This window comes from Amphiprion ocellaris, chromosome 13, assembly GCF_022539595.1.
Source record: "Amphiprion ocellaris isolate individual 3 ecotype Okinawa chromosome 13, ASM2253959v1, whole genome shotgun sequence".
NCBI lineage: Eukaryota > Metazoa > Chordata > Actinopteri > Pomacentridae > Amphiprion > Amphiprion ocellaris.
This window is the reverse complement of record NC_072778.1, coordinates 66,518-93,905: the sequence shown is the minus strand read 5'-3', so window position 1 is coordinate 93,905 and position 27,388 is coordinate 66,518. Positions and strand designations below refer to the sequence as shown.

The 27,388-nt window shown below is 38.0% G+C and overlaps 1 long non-coding RNA gene across 1 annotated transcript; it reads left to right on the top strand.

Moving 5' to 3' along the window:
• On the top strand, positions 1 to 27,091 carry LOC118470545 (uncharacterized). The gene is made up of 5 exons (XR_008603808.1): positions 1 to 788; positions 2,096 to 2,167; positions 18,121 to 18,245; positions 18,476 to 18,601; positions 26,068 to 27,091. It is a non-coding gene; the product is annotated as an uncharacterized LOC118470545 (long non-coding RNA).
• Positions 27,092 to 27,388: the final 297 nt, after the last annotated feature.

The following is a 27,388-nucleotide window of genomic DNA, read 5'->3' as shown; positions in this document are numbered from 1 at the left end:
ATTTTGCATCAGTGGAATGTTTTCTTTTGTTTTTGCGTTGATTTCACATCTTTTAGAGATATGTTTTTGAGGTGATTTCACCTCTGTGTTGATTTTGTGCCATTTTTGGGAGATTTCTTGTGTTGATTTTTAGTTTTTTGTGATGATTTCTTGTCTTTGTACTGATTTTTTGACTTTTTGTGATTATTTTGTGTCTGTAAAATCAATTTTGTCTGGAAAAGCAACACATAAAGGTGAGAAATCAACCACAAAGAGACACAAAACAACCACAAAAAGACACAAAACCATCACAAAATGACAACAAAAAGACAGAAAATGAATGAAGGTCTTGTAATTCTTAGCTAAGCTAAGCTATTAATTTATTATTCATTTTACGGATTTGTTTTTCTTCTGTGACTCCTTAAATCAGAAGCCAAACTGACGTCAGTACGGTAGAATAATACAGAGACGTTTTCACTCAGACTCTGCAGAATAAACTCTTCAGTTTTCTCAGATTGTCTGATTTCTGCTGCTTTGTTCTGCCTGCAGGATTCATCTTCATCCTGCTGCTCAGCTTCTCTGTTCGTCTCTTTTCCAGAGAAGCCCTCAGAGCTTCCCCGGCTGCAGCTGCTTCATCTCCTGGTTGTCGAACACGGTGTTGCCCGAGGCGTCGGCTTCCTCCGGCGTCCCGCGGCGATCGCACATCTTCTTCACCTGCAGAGCCTCATGACTGTTTCATGACCGAACTGCCGGCCGAACGGCGTCGACGTTTCAGGAACAAGACGGTCCATCGATCGCAGCGGCAGAAAGTCAGTCAGTGTGGAAAAAGATTAATACGAAGACATGCAAAATGAAACGACAGAGACACAAAAAAACACAGAGACAAAACAACAGTAAAGAGACACAAAATGACCACAAAGACACAAAACAACAGTAAAGAGACACAAAATGACCACAAAGACACAAAAAACAACCACAAATGGACACAAAACGTCTACAAGGAGCCAAAAAAACAACCACTAAAAGACACAAAATGACCTCAAAGAGACACAATACAGCCACAAAAAGACACAGCACGACCACAGAACCACAAAACAACCACAAAGACACACAAAATTACCTCAAAGAGACACAAAACGACCACAAAGAGACATAAAAAGATCACAAAGAGACACAAAGCAACCCAAGAAGACACAAAACAACAGCAAATACACACAAAATGACCACAAAGAGACACAAAACAACCACAAAAAGACACAAAACAGCCACAGAGACACAAAATAACTCCAAAGAGACACAAAGACATGCAAAACAACCATAAAAAGTTACAAAACGACCACAGAGACACAAAAAAACACAGAGACAAAACAACAGTAAAGAGACACAAAATGACCACAAAGACACAAAAAACAACCACAAATGGACACAAAACGTCTACAAGGAGCCAAAAAAACAACCACTAAAAGACACAAAATGACCTCAAAGAGACACAATACAGCCACAAAAAGACACAGTACGACCACAGAACCACAAAACAACCACAAAGACACACAAAATTACCTCAAAGAGACACAAAACGACCACAAAGAGACATAAAACGATCACAAAGAGACACAAAGCAACCAAAGAAGACACAAAACAACAGCAAAGACACACAAAATGACCACAAAGAGACACAAAACAACCACAAAAAGACACAAAACAGCCACAGAGACACAAAATATCTCCAAAGAGACACAAAGACATGCAAAACAACCATAAAAAATTACAAAACGACCACAGAGATACAAAACAACCCCAAAGAAACACAAAACAACCACAAAGAGATGTGCGCTTTTGTCATGATTTTCCTTTTTTTTTTTGTGGTGATTTTGTGTGTTTTTCTTGTAATTTTACCTCTTTGTGGTACTTTTGTGTGTGATTTTTCAGGTGGTTCTTCTTTGTTTTAGTTAACGATCAGCTGCTCTGGGCTGTTGTTTACCTGTGCAGGTGTGTTTTAGTGAGCAGGTGTCTTCAGAGTGGACTGCAGTGACGGATGTTCAGAGCTTCTGGGATCAGAAGTGATGATGTAACGTCCTGAAAGCTGCGTGTGAGATGGTCTTTTCTTCTTCTTCAGATCAAAGCGGCGTCGCTATCAGCTGATCACCTCCAGGCTTCGCTGCGTTTCATGTTCAGACGTTCATCAGAGGTAATTACAGCAGCTTCACAACACAATGAACCTGGCAGGAGTCTTCCTGCTCCACAGAAAGTAGATCCAGACTGGTCTGCTGTCGTCTCGTTGAAACATTAAAAGCTGCTGCTAAAACTGCAGTAAAAAAAAGTAAAATATTTCCTCTTTAACCCTCATGTCGTCCTGCAGGTCAAACTGACCTGTTTTAAACTTTGAAAATGTGAAAAAATCTATTTTCACAGTGAAACTTCTGATGTCCACATTTTCAACATTTTTGGGAAATTTTTGAACATTTTTTGGTGGATAAAAAGAAATGTTAAAAATGTTTCTGAAGAACATTCACATAAAAATCAACCAAAATCCAACGAATTTCACTGGATTTTGGTTGATTTTTATGTAAATGTTCTTAAAGAAAATATTAGAAGTTTTACTGACATATATGGAATCACTTTAGATATTTTTAGGATTTTTTGTGAAGATTTTTACTCATTTTTTTGAAAATATTTACAAGAATTTTCTTGCCAAATTTGGGAGATTTTTTTAAATTAAAACTTTTAAGGGAAACTTTTTCTTCCTGAAGGTTTTGCAAATTTTCTGAAATTTTTTTCTAAATTTTTGGATTTTTTTTCAGAAAAGGAAACAATATTTTTTGGTGCCCATAAATGAGGACAACAGGAGGGTTAAAGTGACTCATCATATAAGTAAATCATACAAATGATAAAACAGACGCCTTCAGGGACTAAAGTCACTCAGAAAACAGTTTTTATAACAAAAAACACAAATTTAATAATGCAGGTGTTTTATTATATGAGTTGTAAATAGATTTATTGGATTCATCAGTCAGATTAAATCCTATTTCTGACATTATTTATTTATTTATTTAATCAAAAAAAAGATCATTATTAGACATTAAAACCGGTTCTAATTTGCTTATTTTTTATCTTTAGTTTCCAAATACTAAATAATTAATATTTGAACATGTTCATAATCAATTTGAATGTTTTTTTGTCATTTTGAAAAACGTCTAGTAATTTCTAACATGTTTTATGTCATGTACAAAAAAACTCCCGTCATTTTGAAAATGTTTTTTGGTCATTTAAAAAAAAAAATTATGTCATTTTGGACATGTTTTTTGTCATTTAAATTTTTTCGTCATTTTGAAAATATTTCTAGTCATTTTGACATGTGTTTGTCATACTTGGTACGTTGCTTGTAATTTTGGCATATTTCTAGTCATTTTGGGCATGTTTTATGTCATTTTGGACACATTTATAGTGATTTTGGACAGATTTATAGTCATTTTGGACATGTGTTAGTCATTTTGGAGTTATTTGTCATTTTGGACGTCGTTTGGTACCTGAACACCACAGAGTCGTAGCGCAGCATTTTAAACCTTTTAAACTAATTCCTGGTTGATGTCCGACACGTCTGTGACCCGGATGACGGCGTCGAGGCCTCGGTGACGGTTCAGCGTGGAACATTTGCACCGTGACGTCGAGTGTCGCCGTGAAGCGTCTGAGGACGGAGCGACGTTTAATTCTGTCTGAGAGGAAACCAGCCGAGACCAGGATTTAATTAGTGGAACGTCACCGGGAGGGTTCCCCGAGCAGGAAGCTTGTTGTTGTCGGCCTCCGATTGGCCGCTCCGTGACGGCGCACACTTCCCATTAATTAAAGTTTCCCAGCAGGCGTCTGCAGGGAGTCCAGATGGCGGCCGATACGAAGCCTCCGAGGGGCCGAAGCGACGCGTCCTGATTGTTGGATATCAGAGGAGGAAAGTCGTCGTCACGTCTGGAACTTTGGAGATTATAGAACGACGTCGGCTCTGATGAGGAGATGAAGGGAATCCCAGCAGTCTGCTCTTCATCCTCAGCAGCATTTCTCAGGTTTCAGCTCCACTTCAGCTTCATTCGGACATGTTTCCAGTCATTTGGAACATGTTTTATGGCGTTTTACACAATCCCAACAGTCTCCTCTTCAGGCCTCAACTTCGTTTCTCAGATTTCAGCTTCAGGAGCTTATGTGTCATTTTTTGCCCCATTTCAGTCGTTTTGTTTCTTTTCTTGTTGTTTTCTCTCTTTTTCTGTCTTATTTTGGTTGTTTTATGCCTTGTTTGTTTTGTGTCGTTTTATGTCTCATGGTCTTTTTTGGTCATGTTTTAGTTGTTTCGTGTCACTTATGTGTCATTTTTTTTGTCTCATTCAGTCATTTTATGTCATGTTTTAGTTGTTTTGTGTCGTATTTTTCTCATATCTGTCTTTTTGTGTTTCATTTTTGTGTTTTGTGTCATTATTTGTGTCAGTATTTAGATGTTTTTGTGTGGTTTTTTTTTAAATGTGCTCAGATACATGTGGACTGAGACACTTCTTATTCTGAAAGCATTAATCTTCCTGTCTTCACATCTTTACTGTCCCGACCAGTGAATCCTTCTCTGTGATTCATGTCGCGTCTGAACCAAACATCTTGTTTTTCCTCCGTTTCCATCAAACGCCTCTGAGATGTTTTCTTTCCATCCGTCGGGCTGCAGCAGTAAATCACAGAATGTATGAAAGTAAACGAAGAAATGAACCGAACCAGAGGAAAAATGAAAACAAACGACGAGTAGAGACGAGGAAATGTGAAACCTGAGGAGGAGGAGGAAGAGGACATTTTTTCAAACATTATCAGCTCGGTTTGGACATTTTTGCTGCGATTTATAACAAATTTTGAGTCATTTTGGACCAATTCTAAATAATTTTGGTCAGATTTTGTGTCCTGGTTTTTGTGGGGTTTACTTCCTGTTTTATTTTGACATCCAGTGCCCATGTTTGTCATGTTTCTACTTCCTTCCTGTGTTGGTTTCCCTCCTTGTTCATTCAGGTTAGCTTCACCTGGTTTGTCTCCAGGATTTCCCACTTGTTCTCTGACTTCCTGTCCGCCTGTCGGCTGACTTCCTGCCCACCTGGACTGGAACAAATTTGTGTCATTTTTCGACAGATTTCTCTCATTTTGGACACATTTAGTCCTTTTGGACAGTACTTGAGTCTTTAAGCCAGTATTAGGCTCATTTTGGACAGATTTTAGTCTTTGTGGTCCACTTTTAAGTCATTTGTAACCAACTTTGTGTAATGTTTGGACACATTATTGTTATTTTGACCAAAACTTGAGTCTTTTTGGACAATATTTGAGTTTTTAATCCAGTGTCAGACTCAATTTAAGACAGATTGTTGTCTTTGTGAAGCAATTTTAAGTATTTGTGACCAATTTTATCTCATTTTTGGACATATTTTGGTTATTTTGGACAACATTTTAGTCATTTTTGACATATTTAGCCTTAATGGACAATATTTGAGTAATTTTGAACAGATTAATTTTCTCTGGACATTATTTGAGTCTGAAGACAGTATACAACTCATTTTTGACAGATTTTAGTATTTGTGGACCAGTTTTAAGCAATTTGGAAAAAACAATTGTGTTATTTTTCATTGAATTTCACTTACTTTGGACACATTATGTTCTTTTGGACAATGTTTGAATCTTTTAAGCCAGTATTAGACTCGTTTTGGACAGATTTGAGTATTTGTGGACCAACTTTGAGTCATTTGTAACCAACTTTGTTTAATTTTTGTACATATTCTTGTTATTTTGGACAATATTTGAGACTTTTTGGACAGATTTTAAATCTTTGGAACCAATTTTATATCATTTTTTCAAATAGTTTTGTTATATGGACAGATTTTGTGTCTTTTAAGATGGCATCAGACTCATTTTACACAGATTTTAGTCTTTGTGAATCAATTTTAAGCCATCTGGAGCAAATTTATATCATTTGTCGACAGATTTGAGTCATTTTGAACAATATTTAAGGAGTTGTGAACAATGTTTAAGTCATTTTGGACTGATTTTAGACTTTGTGGACAATATTGAGTCTTTTGAGGCAGCATCAAACTCATTTTAGACCAATTTTAAGTTATCTGGAGCAAACTTTGTGTTTTTTGGAAACGTGTTTTAATCATTGTGGATAGATTTTGGTTGTTGACAAAACAAGATAATTGTCATCTTGGACTCCGGCAGTCACTCATATACTTTTTTAAATAGACAAAACAACTAATGAACTAATTGAGAACAACTTTTGAGTGGTTCTGGACCGGCGAGGGTGAGTCTGTCTGGGTTTTTTCCACCTTCTCAGATTCTGTTCACAGTTTATTTGTTATTTGGGACCCAGAGCACATCCGAGCACAGATCAGAGTAAAAACTGTGAGCTCCCTGCAGCCTTCCAAAAACCCAGATTTTTACTTGAAGTGTTGAATTATTTCACCTCAGGACGGCCGGGTTGTGCAGCTCCTCGGACTCAAACAGCAGCTAATTAACTCCGGTAACGAAGCAAACTGCCGGCTGTGTTTTCCTGCAGCGACTGGAGCGTCTCTGCAGGCTGCTAAAAGGCGATTAGAGCAAACGTCCACGTCTGCAGCTCCCAGAACGGACGGCGCAGAGTTCAGCAAACACTTAAAAACCAGATTAAACAGAAAGCTGTGGAGGCCGCAGAATGACGGGTCCGGTTTAGTCGAAGTTCACAGACATGAAGAAGTTCAGACGAATCACGGAGAGAAATAAAAGATTTTAACATCATTGTGAACATTTAGAGACAGTTCAACTACTTCCTGTGTCTTTGTGGCTGTTTTCTGTCTCTTTGTGCTTGTTTTGTGTCTCTTTGTGGTCATTTTCTGTCTTTGTAGTTGTTTTGTGTCTGTTTGTGGTTGCTTTGTGTCTCTTTGTGGTCATTTTCTGTTTTTGTAGTCGTTTTGTGTCTCTTTGTGGTTGCTTTGTGTCTCATTGGTGTTGTTTTGCATGTATTTGTGGTCATTTTGTCTTCTAATTGTGGTTGTTTTTTGCCTCTTTGTGGTTGTTTTGTGTTTATGTGTGGTTGGTTAATATTCTACCTGCGGCTCAGAAATTAGCGTGAGGCTAATCTGTTCAGATGAATCATGGAGGGAAATTAAAATGGCAGAAAAGCTTGTTCTGTTTCAGTATTAAACTCTGGCAGCTGGACAGCAGCAGAGAAAAATCACTCCTGGACGCTGAATCCTCTTTAAAACTACGGCAGAGAGAAGCCGACTATGGACTGTGTTTTAAGGATTTTAAAGTTGAGTGTTTGTATTGCAGAACAGAATAAAAACACCCAGAAACTGCTGACGATCCACTCGTTTTTATGATTTCTAAGCAAATGTATGAATTAGTTTTGCACTGGAAATCGGAGGTGCAACAAGGTGAGATTCAACGAAACGTTGGCGATTCAGTCAACAGACGACTTCACATAAATGCAGAACTAACAAAGGAAGCAGCCCAGAGAAGATTCGGATTAATTAAGAGAACAGGAAACAACCAACAAGCGAAAATCCATATTAACCCTTTAAACTCTAAACAATGACACAAAACAAGGACAAGGACACAAAAAAACCACAAAAAGACATAAAACAACCACAAAGACACACAAACTTCCACTATCTTCCTCCTCCCAGGTCGCAGGTTAGCGCCACCGTTAGCTTAGATTAGCTTCATGCCAATTCCTGAGCTGCAGGCGGAATATTAAAGCTCCTCGGCTCCATAAAGACGTCCTCATCAGGTGGACCGTCAGCACACTTTGGTTAAATCCAGCCGGCTTTGTGTTAATATTGTTCCTCCATCAGTCGGAGGAGGCAGTGGCCCCGGAGCCCAGGGGCCCCGCTGCCATCTTTTATTATTTATGAATGTGATTAATAATCCTCGGCCCGCTGCAGGAGGAGCTCACATCCATAAAAGCGCCCAGAAGAGGAAAAAGCGTCGCCAGGGTGTAATTCCTCCTCGGAGAAGAAAAGGAGAGGAGCTCATCATCTCCCCGACGCTTAATGAGAATAAAAGCTGAGACAATGCTGCTGGAAATCCCAGCTCTGCTCTTATTAGGCTTCATCTGAACGCTGCAGGAGGCCGACAGACGAGGACGACACCAGCTGCTGTTAGAGTTCAACTACTGCACAACAGACACACACAACTCTGATTAGATCTTCACCTGTGTCTCTTTGTGGTTGTTTTGTGTCTCTGTGGCCATTTTATGTCTTATTGTAGTTGTTTTGTGTCTCTTTGTGGTTGTTTTGTGTCTCTTTGTAGTCGTTTTGTGTCTTTTTGCTATCATTTTGTGTCTTTGCGATCATTTTGTGTCTTTTTGTGTCTTTTCTGTCACTTTGTGGTTGTTTTGTGTCTCTTTGTAGTTGTTTTGTGTGTCTTTGTGGTTGTTTTCTGTCTTATTGTGGTTGTTTTGCATCTCTTTGTGGTTGTTTTGTGTCTCTGGTCGTTTTATGTCTAATTGTGGTTGTTTTTTGTCTCTTTGTAGTTGTTTTGTGTCTCTGCAGTCGTTTTGTGTCTTTTTGCCATCGTTTTGTCTGTTTGTTTTCACTTTTTTGCCTATTGGTGGTTGTATTGTGTGTCTTTTCAGTCATTTCATATTGTCTTACAGTGGTTTTATGTCTTTTCAGTTATTTTGTGTCTTTGTTTCGTCATTCTGTGTCTCTTTCTCCTTGTTTGTGTCATTGTTTAGAGTTTAGAGGGTTAATATGGATTTGAGCTTGTTGGCTGTTTTCTGTTCTTCTGATTAATCAGAATCTTCTCGGGCTGCATCGTTTGTTAGTTCTGCATTTATGTGAAGTCGTCTGTTGACCAACCAATCGTTGGTCGGATGTTTCCTCATTTACAAACCCGCTGGCGCTTCGCTTCACTTCGCTTCACCCCATGAATCTCAAACAGTCGTCTGGTCTGTCCGAGTCGCGCTCAGCTGCAGCACATTCTTCACGCGTGTTTGCGTCGTGGTACATGATGATGTTACACGGATGTAACACGCGGCAGACAGCGAGGTAATGAGTGGAGGTAACTGTTGAAGGATGTTGGGAGATTAAACCACCGGAGCCGAACTAATGTCGCGTGTTAGGACGAAGCAGCACAGGCAGCCGGCCGTGAAAACGGTCAACAGAGACCTGAGCAGGTTTACGTGGAGCATCTTTAATTACATCCTGGAAGCTACACAAACCAGACATTATACAGTAACGGTGCATCCAGTGTGATGTGATGTCCATGACAAAGCTTCTGTTGTCGATTGTTATCTGATGGTGTCACAATGAAATAAATTCATAAAATTACCAACATGAGACACAAAAAGAGTAAAATGGGACAAAGATGAACAGGATGACATCCAAAAATCTAACAAAAAAATGACTGAAATGGCACAAAAGATGAGAAAATGAGACAAAAAAACTGTAAAATGGTGCAAAAATGAATGGAATGAAATGAAAAAATTCAACAAAAATGGACCAAAATGGGTCAGAAATGAAAAGAGACATAAAAAAGACCAAATTGCGATGCAAAACTTACATAAAAATGGACAATGAAAACAATTAAGAACAAGATTACCAAAATGAGACACAGAAAGAGTAAAATGGCACAAAAATGAACAAAATAAGACACATAATTACCAAAATTAGACACAAATGGACCAAACTTGGGCAGAAATTATAAAATGAGACATAAAATGACCAACATTAAGTAACCAACACTGGAGACAAAGAGAACTAAAATGAGGCACAAAATTGACCAAATTCAAACACAAAATCATCAAAATGAAACACAAATGAATCAAACTTTGACAGAAATGATAAAAAGAGACAAGAAGGGACAAAAATGAGACACAAAATGCATGAATTGAGACATAAATTAGCCAAAATGAGAGACATTAATCAATCAATCACTGACTTTTTTGGGGTTGTTTTGCAGGATTTTGTGGTTGTTTTACATCACTTCATAGTTGTTTTGTGTCACATTTTGGTCATTTTGCAACTTTTTGTGTTTATTTTGTATCTTTTTGGTTGTATTGTGACATTTTGTGGTGGTTTTGTGTGTCATTTTGGTAATTTTGAACCTTTCTGATCCCATTTGTTGACATTTTACATCTTTTCCTGGTTATTTCTTGTGACATGTTGGTCTTTTTGCTGCTGCTTGTGGTCATTTTAGATCTTTTTCCAGTTTTTCTGTGAAACATTTTGACCGTTTTGCAACTTGTTATAGTTATTTAGCCTCACATCTTCATCGTTTTGCCTGCTGCCTTTCCTACATTCTCATTTCCTTTCCTTTCTCCCTCTTTACAACACTCACTTTGCCCTATTTTTCTTTTCTTTGCTTTCTTTTCTTTCCTCATCCTTTACCTTTATTCTTTTTCCTTACCTCGTTGCCTCTGTCAGGCATCCTTTCTCCTCCTCTCCTTTCCTTTCGTCTTTAATCCTCACCTCTTGTTTTTTCGCGTCTACGTCTGTCCTCTGACTCGCTTCGCTTCACTCGATGAAACGCTGTCGACTCGTCCCGACCTCCGGATGGTCAGAGGCCGAATCAGGTGCAGCAGATTGTTCTTCACGCGTGTTTGCATCATCGAACACGATGCTGATGTCACAGGGATGAAACATCAGAGACGAGGGGAACTAATGAGCAGAGATAATTGTTGAAGGAGAGCTGGAATAATGTCGGACGTTCAGAGGCAGCGAAGCCAGTCGGCCGTGAAAACACAAAACATTTTACTGCCGTTGTTCTCTCCTTTTTTACCTCCTCCAGCAGTTTCCTTCCTTCCCTTGGTTCCTCCTTTCCTTCCTCTTCATCTCCTTCATTCAGTCTTCCATCGCCTCCTTATATCCTCCCTTCTTGTGCTTCCTTTCCTCACCTCCTTGTTTCCTTTGATCTTTTTATTGCTTCCTTCCTCCTTTCTTTTCCATCTTCTTTCCCTTCAGCATCCTTTCATTCCTTCTTTTCCTTGCTTCCTTTCCTTCCCTCCTCTAGTTGTTTCCTTCCTCTTTTCTACCACATTCTTACATCCCTTCCTTCCTCTTACATCCTTCTTCCTATCCTCTTTCCTGTCTTTTCCTGCTTTAGATGGCTCCTACCTCCTTTCTTTGCTGCCTTTGCCTTGTCTTCTTGCTTCCTTCCTCCTCTTACATCCTTTCCTAGCCTTCCTATCCTCCTCCCTGTCTTTTCCTACTTTAGTTGCTTCCTTCCTCCCTCATTCTTTCCCTTCCTTTCCTTGTTTTCCTGTGTCTCCTTATATCTTCCTCCCCACTTCCTGTCCTTGCCTCCTCAGCCCCTTCATTCAGGTAATTTCTTCTCCGACAAAAGGCTCCTGAAGTTGACGTAACTTTCTGGGCCCCTCCTGTGCAGGAAGTGGAAATGAAATCATTAAAACCGATCGCGGAGTGTCTTTGTTCGCCTCGTCGCGTCTCGCTGCTTTTCTCCTCCAACTGCCATTCTCTGCTTTTCCCTGCCTTTGTTTAATTTCTTCTGTAAGCACATGAAGATTAATTGGGCCTCTCTTTCAACTTTTCCTGGCACCTTTCCTTTCTCCTCCTCTCTCAGGAATGCCTCTCATCATCTTTTCATTAGCGCTACCTCTGTCCTTATACATTATTCAGCCCCAGTCTCTGTGCAGAGCTTGTCCTTTATTAGACTGTCGCCAGAGTGCATTCCACAAACTCATTAAAAAACTATTAAAGGCTGATGATTTCCTCTGATAAAGCCGAGCGGGCCTCAGGTTTGCTTTTCTGACTGATCTTCTGACAGGATCACAGGATGTTGCTCTGGTGTCGAGAGGAACATCTGCACGGCGCTTTGATTTAACCTTCGGAGCCCGATGGATCGGTGAAAACAGCTCGGCTTATAGTTACCGTGGATCCGCAGCTCATCAGACTGAAGCCCAAAGAGTTCCGCTTTAGTTTCCAAATATTCTCTCCGCAAAGAACTCTGCAGGAACATGAAGACAAACACCATTACGAAGGGACAAACACTGAACTTTCACAGAGTTTTTAGGTTCCGCTGTGGGACTAAAAATAATGACTGAGGCTGTTTCCAGGTTCAGACTGCAGAACGTTGGTCTCATAATATATAAATTTAAAATATATCCCATAACATGTACATATATGTATATATTACATGAAATATATCTCATAATACACTCACTGTCAGATAAGGGACCTATCGAGTCATAAATCTCTGCTGTAACTTTTCCCAAACAGACGCCTCGTTGGCAACCGACCAATCAACTTTCATGTTTCATGACCTGTGTGATGTCATCAGGAAGGATGAGCCCAACTTAGGACTTGACTCAGGACTTGCTGGTCTTAACTCCAAACTTGACTTGGCACTTGTTTATCTTGACTCCCAACTGTTAGTCTTGTCTTGGGACTTCTTGGTCTTGACCCCACACTTGACTCAGGACTTCGGTAACATGGCTGAGGACTTGTTGATCTTGGCTCACAATTTGTCTCAGCATTCAGCTCTGGACTTGTAAGTCTTGATTCTGGACTTGACTCCAGACTTGACTTAGGACTTCTGGGACTAGACTCTGGACTTTACTTTGGACTTGTTGGTCTTGATGTATGACTTGTTTGAGGACTTGACTCCAGGCTTGACTCCCGAGTTGTTAGTCTTGTCTCGATTTACTACTGGACTCGACGTAGGATTAGTTGGTCTCGACCCCAGACCTTATTCATAACTTGTTGGCCTTGACTCACAACTTGCTTCAGGACTCAACTCTGGGCTTGTTGGTCTTGACTTCAGATGTAACTCAGGACTTCTGGGACTAGACTCAAGACTTGGAAACCGTGGAAAGACCCAATACAACTACAAAGACACACAAAATGACTACACAATAACACAAAAAATGACAAAAAGACACAAAAACTAAAAAAATACATAAAACAACCACAAAGAGACACAAAACAACCACAAACAGAAATAAAATGACCAAAGAGAGACACAAAAGGACCACAAAATGACACTAAAAACTACAAAAAGTAACAAAACCACCACAAAGAGACACAAAACCACCACAAAGAGACACAAAACAACCACAGAGACACAAAACCGCCACAAAGAGACAAAAAATGACCAAAAAGAGACACAAAAGGACCACAAAATGGCACCAAAAACTACAAAAAGAAACAAAACAACTACAGAGACACAAAGCAACCACAAAGAGACACAAAACGACCACAAATAGACACAAAACAGCCACAAAATGGAAACAGCCATACTATGTTCATCACTGCAAATAAAATCCCAAACTCCTCAAAAATAGTCCAAATGTCCTGAAACAAAACTGCAATTAATCTCCAGACTGTCTTCTTAATTAATAAGTATTTTAAAATGATTAATTTAACTGTGATCTGATGAATAAAAGCATGGAGTTGTTGGGTTTATGAGGCTGGAAACAGGAAACGTTTGGAGCAGCTGAGAGAGATTCCAGTTTATTCCGGCTGCAGGTGTTTTGTGTTTTCATATTTTCTATAAATGAAACGGAAACAAACTGGTCCTGACGTGAAATTTGCCGGCGTCCGGCGGCCCAAAGCACTGCCGGTAATGGGCGTCTGGTCGGAGGATTACCTCTTTTGTGGGCTTTCAGAAGTTAAGTGGAAATCTGAGCCCCTGATTGGTCGCCTGAACCCGCGACCTTTCCCAGATGGAGGGGGCGGAGCTTCGACCCCCCGGCTCCTCGGATGACATTTCAGAATAACAAACCCGAGGCTCGTTCAGAAACATCTCCAGCAGATGATCCCAGATCCGTCTGATCTGTCCGGGTTCAAGCAGATCCATCACAGGTCTGGATAATGGCCTCCGCAGATTGTGTGCAAAAATCTGCATCAATTATTCAGCCGAGGTTTTTTATTATTCATGAGCCGCAGGACGAGTGGATGGAGATTCAGCTGCTGCTTCAAAACTCTGAAACCTGCCCAAAGAAATGTCACCTTCTGAAAAAATCACCAAAATCACACAGTTTGTCCGAGTCAGAAACTGTAAAACTGCAAAGACGTGTCGGGTTTCCAACTTTCCTCCGGTCTTTGAACTACTCATCAGCCGTCGTGTTGGGAAAATGATCCACTTCTCAGCTTTATTCTACGTGTGTTAAAAAAACTAGCCAAAAATAGACTGTTCGAGCTTTCCAGGTTTTGTCAAAAATGATAAATTCTGGCCTTCTCGATGCACCAAGAAAGTTACTATTGACTCAGCTGTGACGAACAGTCAAAACACAAAAATTCAAAGAGTTTTCAGGTCATGTTTGTCATTTCGAGACACGAAATGACAGAAATGAGAAACAAAATGACAAACATGCGACAGAATGATAAAAATGAGACACAAAATAATTGAAATGAGACACAAAAGGATAAAAAATGAGACAAAATTATAAAAAATGAGATACAAAATGACAAAAAAGAGACACGAAATGATAAAAATGAGACAAAATGACAAAAATGAGACACATGATAAAAATGAGATACAAAATGAAAAAACGAGACAAGAAATGACAAAAACGAGACATGAAATGATAAACATGAGAAAAAAATGATAAAAAATGAGATGCATGAAAAAAAAGACACGAAATGACAAAAACGACAGAAAACGGAGACAACAAGACAGACTGAGTAAAATCAAAGCTATTGGATGAATAAATAAATGCAGCATGGCTTTGAAACAGAGAACAGAGGAGAAAACTGTTGGAGATCCATTCAGCATGGTGAAACATCTTCTACTGATGATGGTGAAACATCTTCTACTGATGATGGTGAAACATCTTCTACTGATGATGGTGAAACATCTTCTACTGATGATGGTGAAACATCTTCTACTGATGATGGTGAAACATCTTCTACTGATGATGGTGAAACATCTTCTACTGATGATGGTGAAACATCTTCTACTGATGATGGTGAAACATCTTCTACTGATGATGGTGAAACATCTTCTACTGATGATGGTGAAACATCTTCTACTGATGATGGTGAAACATCTTCTACTGATGATGGTGGAACATCTTTCTACTGATGATGGTGAAACATCTTTCTACTGATGATGGTGGAACATCTCTCTACTGATGATGGTGAAACATCTTCTACTGATGATGGTGGAACATCTTTCTACTGATGATGGTGAAACATCTTTCTACTGATGTTGGTGAAACATCTTTCTACTGATGATGGTGAAACATCTTCTACTGATGATGGTGAAACATCTTCTACTGATGATGGTGAAACATCTTTCTACTGATGATGGTGGAACATCTTTCTACTGATGATGGTGGAACATCTTTCTACTGATGATGATGAAACATCTTCCTACTGATGGTGAGCAGAGGAGAGAGGAAAAGTCTGGAGAGGAAACAGGGAAATACAAAAGGGAGTTAAGAGGAATTTACTGCCAAATGACATGTTTTGAGGGGACTTTGGACACATTTTAAGTCATTTTAGACATATTTTGAGTCATTTTTAACAAGTTTTCATCCATTTTGAACTATTTTAAATGTTTTCGACACATTTAGGTGACTGGACACATTTGGAATCATTTTAGACAGATTTAATGTCATTTTGGACAGACTTTAAGTCATGTTAGACATTTTTTGAGTCATTTTTAACAAGTCCAATCATTTTGAACACATTTGAAGCTATTCTGGACACATTTAAGCCATGTTGGACACATTTTGTGTGGAAAAAGTTTGTAGAGTTTGTGAAAATGTTCATAGCTTGATACCTTGTTCTGGTTCCAGGACTTGAGATTGAAAAATGAACCACAGTGAAGAAAAATGAGACAAATATTTAGTAATTTTGGACAAATTGAGTCATTTTGGACACATTTAGAGTCCCTTTAGACAGATTTTAAGTCATTTTGGGCATGTTTCAAGTAATTTTTAACAAGTTTCCATCCATTTTGAACAAATTTAAAATGTTTTAGGCATGTTTCCAGTCATTGTGGACAGGTTCTTTCTCTCTCGTTTATCAGAACTCTCTGAAGGACCTTTAAGTAAAGTCTCGTTTCATCTCAGTTTTATCTCAGAGTCGCATTAGAAGATGAGGCCTCATTTAAACTTCCTGCTACAGGTGTTTGCACGTCAACGAGCTGACAAAGGCGGCGATGTAGAAATCCGGCCCTCGGATTAAAACCAGCACACCTGAGTGGCTGTTAGCTGGGTTTTAATGCTTTCTGTTTAATCTGGGTGGCAGCAGCCTCTCACCTTCATCTGTCTCCTGTGAAGTTTCTCTGTGAAATATTCAGAAGGCGAAGCGAGGCGAGGCACGTCTGTGTTTAAACTTTAAACCCGGAGACTCTCGGCGAGATGTCAGCAAAACTCAGCGAGAGGAGCCGCTGCTTTGAGGCTCCGAGTCCTCCAGCAGCATTTGAATTTTATGATTTAATGTTAAAAGAGAAGCTTGATGATAGGAAATGTCACTTATTGACAGAGACTGGTGTGAGGGTGTGTGTTCTCCAGGAAACATTTGTTTCTCAGAGAAGATTCCTGTCACACATGAACATCACGACGCAGATTTCTCTCTTAAAGTACGACGTTCTGTCACAACCACAGGAACCCGCAGCCTGGGGTAATTCTGCAGCAGCCTGGGGTAATTCTGCAGCAGCCTGGGGTAATCCTGCAGCAGCCTGGGGTAATCCTGCAGCAGCCTGGGGTAATTCTGCAGCAGCCTGGGGTAATTCTGCAGCAATTCTGCAGCAGCCTGGGGTAATTCTGCAGCAATATAGGGGTAATCGTGCAGCAGCCTGAGGGTAATTCTGCTGCAGTATGGGGGTAATTCTGCTGCAGCCTGAGGGTAATTCTGCAGCAATATAGGGGTAATCCTGCAGCAGCCTGAGGGTAATTCTGCTGCAGTATGAGGGTACGAAGCTCAGCCCATCAGAAAAAACAGAACACCTGAACTTTCCAAAATGATAAAATTTGTGAAAAAATGAGTCCAAAATTACTCAAAATTTGACTGCAGGTTTAAACTTATCCAAAATGACTTTCTAAATGGCAGGTTTTGTCAAAAAACTTTTTAAAAAAAATTTACTCAGAGTAAGTCTTTGTTGACTTAACCTTGTCCAAAATTTTATCAAACTAAAGAAAATTGTGAAAAACTACTAATTAACACTTGTTAAGCTTGAAGTGTGGCTAACAGCTGAAATTGTTAGCTAAATGTAATGAAAAAACACTTAAAAATGTTAGCTAAAAGTATGGAAAACAGCTAAAGTTATTAGCTAAACTTAAGTAATAAACAATTGAAAATGTTAGCTAAAAGTGTAGCAAATGGATAAAATGGTTAGCTAAACACATTAATAAACACTTAAAATGCTAGCTAGAAGCATGGCTACCAGATAATATTGTTAGCAAAGCATAATGAATAAACAGTTGGAATTTTTCGATAAAAGTGTGGCTAACAGTTGAAATTGTTAGCAAAGCATAATGAATAAACTGTTGGAATTTTTTGCTAAAGTGTGGCTAACAGCTGATATTGTTAGCTAAACTTAATGAACAAACAAGCGAAAATGTTCTCTAAAAGAGTGGCTAATTGTTAGCTAAACACATTAATAAACACTTAAAAACATTAGCTTAAAGCATGGCTAGCAGCTAAAATTTCTAGCTAAACAAGAAATAAATTGATGGATTTGTTAGCTAAACATGGCACATAAACTGTTGGAGCTGTTAGCTGCAAGTATGGAAACATAAAACTGGTTGCTAAAGTGCTAAAGGTATATCATAGCTGTTTAATTATGTAGTTGAGGTAGTGGATGAAAGGTAAAGTAGAGCAGACATTAACATGGCTGGACGTAATTTAACAAAGTGGTTAAATTGTTAAAGCTAATGAATAAATCACTGAAAAATCTGACAATAATGGAGAAAACTTAAAATGTAGTGTTGGCTTAAACTAATGAATAAGTCGCTGTGACAAAAACTGACCTAAACGCATAACAATATCCACTTTTATGTAATTCAGTATTAAATAAAGTCCAATTAAAAATGAAATAAACATATTTAAAGATGAGAGGTGGTGTTGCGAAGTCCATGTGTGATTATTTGGACCACTGTAGGACATTTTCCAAAGCAGCTGTCGGTCAGATTTCCACGTGTTCACCGACAGATAAATCATCTTTCAATCCCGTTTGTTTCTTTGTCAGATTCTCCTTCACCATTTGCTCAAGGACACGTCAAGAACTGACACTGAGATCCTCTACTTCAGTCAGAAAATCAAACAAACAGCGAGAACACGGTGAAGACGGCGTCCTTGAATTCAACAATACAGGTGTTATAAAAGATACAGATTTTATTTTATTTTACACATAAAACTTATTTTCTAAATGTTTAAATATATAAAGTCATGATGTGTGGATCTGCTCAACACACTGCACCACCAGTTCTGTCTATTCTGCTCTGAATTCATTGCTGTTCCTCATAAAAATTTACTTTCTGGGACACAATATGTGCTAAAAAAAATCAATAATCCACCTCAGTCGACTTTATTTCTTTTGTCAGTCACTTTGGCAGTGTGTTCAAGGGCACGTCGAGAACTGACACAAGCGCTGCAATAAAGCCTCGTCAGAAAATCAAACCCGGGAGCCGGACGACGACAGGTGATACCGGACGGCTAATCTAAGGCAGGTGAGACGTCAGAGTGTCCTTGAACGCAACACAAACACACGTTTTGACAATTACTATAAGTCTTCTGATGTGTGAGACGAGAAAATGATTCTTTCAAAAACAACAAAAAAAACTTGGTTAACTATGGATTTTTTTCTTGGTTAATAAATAATAGAAATAATAATACAAGATGTGTTTTGATTTATTTTTATGATAGTTTTTAATCTGAAATTTTAGTAAAGTTATCAAATATTGTAATGGAGTAAAAAGTGTTTTGATGAATAAACAGTTGAGAATGTTAGCAAAAGTGTGGCGAACAGTTGAATTTGTTTAACTTTGTTTTTGTTAGACTTGTTGGTCTAGACTTGGCTTTGACTCAGGACTTGTTGGTGTTGGGTCTTGTTGTGGCTAACAGTTAAAACTGTCAACTAAACATAACACAAGTAGTTGAAAATGTTAGCTAAATGTGAGTCTAACAGCTAACATTGTTAGCTAAACTTAATGAATAAACAACTGAAAATGCTAGCAAAGTGTGGCTAACAGTTAAAATTGTTAGCTAAACATAACACAAGCAGTTGAAAATGTCAGCTAAAAGTGCATCTAACAGCTAAAATTGTTAGCTAAACATAATGACATAAGTGTGTTAAAAGTGTGGCTAAGAGCTAAAATTGTTAGCTAAACCATGAATAAACAGTTGAAAATGTTAGCTAAAAAATGACTAACATAAAAGTTTTAGCTAAACTTAATAAACTGTTGAAAATGTTAGCAAAGTATGGCTAACAGTTGAACTTGTTTGAATTAGTATTTGTTAGACTTGTTGGTCTAGACTTGACTTTAACTCAGGACTTGTTGGTCTTGGGTCTTGTTGATATCAGTTCTTAAGTTGTGGCTTTTTTGACATCAATTGTTTGTTCATTTATTAATTTGTGTGTCTTTGGTGAGTTTGTTTTAAACGCAGTGATTGTTGGTGGCACATGTTTCGGTCTAGTTTTAGGATTTACTTGTCTTACAGGGAAGAGACTTTGGGCTTGTTAGTCTTCAGTCTGCATTGTGGTACAACTGATATCCAGGTTTTTGTTGTGCTGCTCTGTTTAGATCTAGATTTTGTTTTTAGATTTTGGGGCATTGATATCCAGGTTTTTGACACTTTGGTGTGTTTGTATTCAGGTTTTGGGCAGTGTTGGTCTTGACTTGGATCTTGTTGGTCTTGACTTGGATCTTGTTGGTCTTGACTTGTGGCTTGATCTTTCCTTGGGTCTCATTGATCTGGTCTTGCGTCTTGTTGGTCTGGACTTGTCTTTTTTTTAGTCTTGACTTGGATCTTGTTTTTCTTGTCTTTTGATGCATCAATGTCCATTTTTCTGACATTGTAGTATCCCTAACATTAATTTTTTTGAATCTTTTGGTCCATTTATATTCAGATATTTGACATTTTGGGACATTCATAGGGATGTTTTTATGGTTTACTGCATTATTATTCACATTTGTGATGTTTTAGTTTGTTCAGATTCAGTTTGTTTTGTTTTTTTTTTTTTTAGCATTTTGTTGCATTGATACCCAGGATTGTGATGTTCATGTGTGGTATTATCCAGGTTGTTGATGTTTTGATGTGTTTATATTCGGGTTTTTGACATCTTAGACTTGTTTTGTTGGTCTGCTTTCAGGATTTACTTGCCCTAATGGGACTTTTGGCTTGTTGGTTTTTACGTCCTTGACGAAAGTTGGATTGGATCTGTATAAGATGTTGATTTTAGTACATATACTCAAATAAAACAACCTTTTTCTCTAAACACTGACTTTGAGGCTCCGAGTCCTCCAGCAGCATTTGAATTTTATGATTTAATGTTAAAAGAGAAGCTCGGTGATGGAAAATGTCACTTATTGACAGAGACTGGTGTGAGGGTGTGTGTTCTCCAGGAAACATTTGTTTCTCAGAGAAGATTCCTGTCGCACATGAACATCACAACGCAGATTTCCTGCTTAAAGTACGACGTTCTGTCACAACCACAGGAACCTGCAGCCTGGGGTAATTCTGCAGCAGTATGGGGGTATGGAGCTCAACCCATCAGAAAAAACACAACACCTGGACTGTCCACAGTGATGAAATGTGTGAAAAAATTCATCCAAAATTACTCAAAATTTGACTTTGCAGGTTTAAACTTATCCAAAATGACTTTTTAAATGGCAGATTGTCAAAAAACTATTTTTAAAAAAATTCCTCAGAATAAGTCTTAGTTGACTTAACCTTGTCCAAAATTTTGTCAAAGTGAAGAAAATTGTGAAAAACTACTAATTAACACTTGTTAAGCTTGAAGTGTGGCTAACAGCTGAAATTGTTAGCTAAATTTAATGAATAAACACTTAAAAATGTTAGCTAAAAGTATGGAAAACAGCTAAAGTTGTTAGCTAAACTTAAGTAATAAACAATTGAAAATGTTAGCTAAAAGTGTAGCAAACAGATAAAATGGTTAGCTAAACACATTAATAAACACTTAAAATTGTTAGCTTGAAGCATGGCTAACAGCTAAAATTGTTAGCTAAACTTAAGTAATAAGCAGTTGAAAATGTTACGTAAAAGTGTGGCTAACAGCTGAACATTGTTAGCTAAACACATTTTAAATATACATCTGTATATGATGTTGATTTTAGTACATGTACTCAAATATAACAACCTTTTTCTCTGAACACTAAAGACTGTAAAATTACAAACTGTGCATTAAATAATTCCAGGGATCCTTGTTTTATTCATGTAAAATCATCTTTTCTTGTAAAGTAAAGCTTTATTTGTGCTGTTAGGGTTTCTAGTAGTGCAACAGGTGATGAATTAATTTCCCTTTAAGCCTAAATATGATATTCGTGTTCTTGAATTCTCTTGTCATTTGCTTCTATCTGTACTTTATATGTTGTTAATAATTCTGAGACCTTAGTTCTAGTTAATAAGCAACTTGTTTCACTTGTAAACCAACTGTAGACACCGGCGTCCACACACAAACAGGAGGTTTCAGGTCTTTATAGATGACAGTTAAAGATGTTTTCAGCTTGTTCAGTAGTTCTGTTTGGATTAATCTGCTGTCGTACAGACAAGCTGATCTCAGTTCAGCCTTTCTTTCTGCACCTCAGTGTTTCCTCACTCTTTAGTATTCGCCTGACTCACTGATTCTGGATGAAAGAGACAGAACCAGAATCACACATCCAGCCCCTCAAAGCTCTGAAATTCTTCTTTTTATCCTTTTCGTCTTTAATTCCTGCAGAGGTGAAACTGGATACTCAGAATACAAATCTCAGCACTGTGTGTTCGGCTCAGCTTTATGATATCTTGGTTCCTGACTTGGTACTTTTAGTCTTAAGTTGGTACTTTGATGGTCTTCATTTGAGACTTGTTTGTCTAACTGGGACTTGTTTTGGGATGTGTTGGTCATGACTTGGGTTGTATTTGTCTTAAATCAGGACTTGTTATTCTTATGTTTGGACTTACTGTACTTGTGGAACTTCTTAGTCTTCATTTGGTTCTTGTTAGTCTTTAGATGGGACAAGTTGATCTATATTTTGGACTTGTTACTCTTAGGTTGGGACTTGATGGTTTTCGTTTTGTTGGTTTTACATGGGACTTGTTCTGGTTCTTGTTGGTCTTGACTGTGGACTTTTTTGAGCTTGTTAATCTTATTTTGTGACTTATTTGTCTTGGAATAGATTTGTTTTAGGACATGTTGGTCCTTACTTGGGATCAGCTTAACTGTCTAAACTTAGATCTTGGTTGTCTTATGCCAGGAGTGGTTTTACTTGATAAAGGACTTTTTGGTCTTTAATGGGACTTGTTTGGAGTCTCATTGCATCACTTTGGTCCTAACTTGGGTGTTGTTAATACTGACTTGGATCTTTTTGGTTCTACCTTGGGTCTCATTGGTCTTTATTTGGGTGTTGTTTGTCTTGACTTTGGACTTGCTGGTCTTCAGCCGAGTCTTGTTGGTCTTGACTTGCCTCTTGCTGGTCTTAGCTTGTTTCTTAATGGTCTGGATGTGGACCTTGATGGTCTTGGCTTGTGGCTTGATCTTTCCTTGGGTCTCACTGGTCTAGACTTGTGTCTTGTTGGTCTGAACTTGCTTCTTTTTAGTCTTGATTTGGGCATTGCTGGTCTTGATGTGCTGTTAGTCTTGTTTTGGGTCTTGTCTGGTTTGGTTTTGGGTCTTGTTGGTCTTGACTTGGATCTTAATTATCTTGATTTAGGTCCTTTTGGTCTTGCTTTGGGTCTTGTTAGTCTTGCTTTGGGTCTTGATGATCCTTTCCATCTTACTGCTCTGGTTTTGGGTATTGTTGGTCCTGATTTGGATCTTGATGGTCTTGTTTTGTGTTCTGTTGGTCCTGACTTGGATCTTGATGATCTTGTTTTGGGTATTACTGGTCTTTTTTTGAGTGTCGCTGGTCTTGACTTGTTTCTTGTTGGTCTTCACTTGGATCTTGATGATCTTGTTTTGGGTCTTGTTGGTCTTGTTTTGGGTCTTGATGGCCTTCTTTTGTGGTCTTACTGGTCTGGTTTTGAGTCTTGTTGGTCTTGACTTGGATCTTGATGATCTTGTTTTGGGTTTTAGTGGTCTTTTATTGGGTGTCGTTGGTCTTGATTTGGATCTTGATGATCTCGTTTTAGGTCTTGCTGGTCTTGCGCTGGGCAGTGTTGACCTTGACTTGGTCTTGCTAGCCTTATGTTGGCTCTTGTTAGTCTTCAGTCTGATACTCCTCTGTGGTCTAAATTTGTCATAGACTTAATCGTGGTCCTGGAGTTACAGTAATTTATGGCCACCAGGGGGCAAAAGATAAAATACACACTCATATACCATCAGCCTGTTTAGTTTCTCTTGCTAACAGCTAGTCAAACAGTTGCCGACCTCCACTTTTATTAACATAACAGTTCCACCGAGGCAACACGCCGATGTGTGAGTTCGTACAAATAGTAGTGACAGTCTGAGCAGAAACAAATCAGACAACATGTACTGCAGAACTTCTCACTTTTAATTGGGCTTTCCATGGACTGAATTAACAGTGGACTCTGTGGTGAGAAGATATATATAAAAGTAGTGGCAGACTAATTAACACAGCCTGTGTTTTCAGTCTATTTTCTCAGATTTAGACCTCCGTGGCTGAAATGTCAAGCTTTATACATAGTTAATATATTTCTGACAGCGCCTCCTCTGCCTGCCGTTTGTCCTCCCTCCTCGTCCCGTCCGGCGGTGTGTTTTATTTTAATCCTCCTCTCTGAAAAGACCATTAGCAGCTGCTCTTTGTTGGAGCTGAAATGAAGCTGAATGTGTCAGACTTGGAGGAGCATGAATTAAACATCGGTGAGAGACGGAGAATTATGAGCGGTGTCCGGTCTAATAAGGCTGAGCGTTAAGAGCACCGTATCTCCACACCGTCCGTCTCCCAGGCTCGCCGTTAAAGAAGACGAAAATGACTCGCGATGAGTCCAGAGGCCTCCGTCTGTAATTAGCCGAGTGATTCTTCCCGGCTGGAAAGGAGGCGTGAGCTGTTTGATGCAACAACAGGCCGCCGGTGTTAATGCGCCGCTGGAAATAAGAAGAAAGAGTCCAGTTATTTATGTTAAAAAGACTTCTGTTTCTGTCCGGTGTTTAGTCAGTCTCATATCCGTCATGGATTATGTTCATATTAGGCTCATTTCATCCCAAAATACGCACGTTTGTGATGTTTGGTTTCTTAATATTCAGGTTTTTGAGGTTTTGAAATACTAATATTTGACGTTTTGTGACCGCAAGTCTGCTTATTAGACCAAAAATGTTGAGAATATCCAGGTTTTTGACATTTTTGTACCTTAATATCCAGATATTTGATGTTTTGGTGTGTTCATATTCAGGTTTTTGATGTTTTGGTGTGGTAGTATCTAAATGTGTGATAGTTTGGTGCATTGGTATTCAGCTTTGTGATGGTCTGGTATGTTACTATCCAGGTTTTTGGGATTTTGGTGTGTTATCTTCCAGGTTTTAGTTGTTTTGTTGTGATAATACCCACGTATGTGGCGTTCGGTATGGTAATATCCATTTTGGTACCCTTCATATTCAGGTTTTTGATGTTTTGGTATGTTCATATTCAGGTTTTTTGACAGTTTGGTGCATTGATATCCAGGTTTTTCTGGTTTTGGTGTGGTAATATCTACATTTGTGATGTTTGGTTTGTTGATAGCCACGTTTGTGATGTTTGGTTTATTAATATTCAAGTTTTTGATGTTTTAAAATGCTAATATTTGACATTTTGTGACCGTAAGTCTGTTTATTTGACCAAAAATCTCAACAACATCCAAGTTTTTGACATTTTGGTTCCTTAATAGTCTGATTTTTGATGTTTTAGTGTGCTAATATCCAGACTTTTGATGATTTAGTGTGTTCATATCCAGGTTTTTAGTGTTTTTGTGTGTTAATATCCAGATGTTTGATGTTTTTGTACCTTAATATCCAGATTTTTTGATGTTTGAATGTGTTCGGATTCAGGATTTTGACATTTTGTGATTGTAACCGTGTTTTTTTGACCAAATATGTATCCCTTTAAGCCGTGTTTTGGCTCTTTTCACTGCAGCATCCTTGAATTTGTAGTTGTCTTGGCCTAAACCCAGTCTATACCTCACCTTGACGATGCTGTAGCCTTTATGTTCACCAGGAATACTTTCTGTTAGACGATCACAAACTGTGTCCCCTTCAACGATAAATTGTTGGATTATTTTCTAGAAGTAATAAACCGAGGCTGTGAAGTTGAACGACTTCCAAAAGGCTGTAGTGGGGAATAAATTAAGTAACCTGAGAGCACAATTTAGCTTTTCGCAGGGCACAAATTATTCATGTGAGATAATAAACGGAGTAATTAATGGACATCACCTGTTAAATTAAGGAAACACGGCTTTACTGACTGCAGTAATGACAAATTGAAGTGTTTCACCTCCGACGTTTCCACCGACACCACATATTTCTCATATGGTTTCATTGTAATATGCAGGGTTTTTTTTATGTATTTTCATCATAATATGCAGGTTGTTGACATTTTTTCATCTTAATATGCAGTTTTGGGTTTTTTTTGTCTTAATATGGAGGGTTTTTAATGTTTATTCGTCTTAATATCCAGGTTTTTTTACACGTTATCATCATAATATGCAGGTTTTTCACGTTTTCATTGTAATATGCATTTTTTTGCATTTATTCATCTTAATATGCAGGTTTTTGATATATTTGTTTGTAATATGCTTTTTAAAAATGTTTTATTGTTTGAATATCCACATTTTTGATGTGTTTTCATTGTAATATTCAGGTTTTTTGGCATGTTTTCAGCATAATAAGCAGATTTTTTGGTATGTTGGTGTAGTAATATCCATTTTTTAAAATGTTTTGGTCTGTTAATATTCAGGTTTTTGATGTTTTATAATGTTAAAGCCAAGTTTTTTTAATGATCTGTTGCTTTAATATCCCTATTTGTGGTGTTTTTTTATGTTTTAGTGTGCTGAAACCCAGAGCTGTGGTGTTGGAGACAGATGATATAAACTCTGAAAACACCACTGCTGGAAGTGTCCGTGATGAAATGGATTTCGACGCTTCAGGAAAATAAAAACAAGATTCCAGTGAGTGAAAAGACGCCTGAATGTGTCCAACAGGTGTTACTTTAAACGCCTGCACCGACCTGAACAGGTACGTTTGAATTTACAGGCAATCGAATGGAAGAAGGATGTTTGTTTTGTGGTGTCGAGTGCCGTTCAAAAATCAAATTTTTTAAAAATGTTTTTGCCAGTTTTAGACACATCTGGTGCCAGAAAGTGTCTGTTTTTATGACAAAATCTTCTCGTTGCTCAGTTTCTCAGCTTTTTATTTAGTTTATTAATATTCTGTCAACAGACAAAGTCATTGATTAATAAATTAAATTAAATTAATAAAACTTACATTTTATAAGATCTTCATGTGTTTTATATGTAAAATCTAGTAGCTGTAGCTGCTTTAAAAAGTGAGCTAAACTGGGTTAAAAAATATGCTTCACATCATGATGCTGCCACCACCATGCTTCATATCATGATGATGCTGCCACCACCGTGCTTCACATCATGATGCTGCCACCACCATGCTTCACATCATGATGCTGCCACCACCGTGCTTCACATCATGATGCTGCCACCACCGTGCTTCACATCATGATGCTGCCACCACCGTGCTTCACATCATGATGCTGCCACCACTGTGCTTCACATCATGATGCTGCCACCACCATGCTTCTCTTCATGATGCTTCCACCACCATGCTTCACATCATGATCCAATTTAACATGTAAATTAATAAGTTTTTCTGTTATTTTACTAGATGTTATTTGTATTTAACAAAACAAGTAAAATCTGTAAAATCACAATATTTTTTCTTGATTTAAACGCAGGAAAAATAGTAACATTTTATGAGTGAATAGTGTTTTAAAAAATTAACATTTATAAAAACTACGGATTTTCTTTTATGTGGATATTATTTTCAGTATGTTTTTAATTTTAATTCAACATGTAAATTACTGCATATTTCTGTAATTTTATGAGGTATTATTTGTAATTTAACAAAACAGGGGAAATCTGTAAAATAATATTTTTTCTTGATTTAAACACAGTAAGAAAAGTACACTTTTATGGATAAATACTGTTTAAAAATATTTTTTATTAATATTTGTTAAAATACAGATTTTTATGTGGATATTTTTACACTCTGTTATTAATAGTTAACATGTAAATTAATACTTTTTCTGTGATTTTACTAGATGTTATTTGTAATTTAACAAGAGAAATCTGTAAAA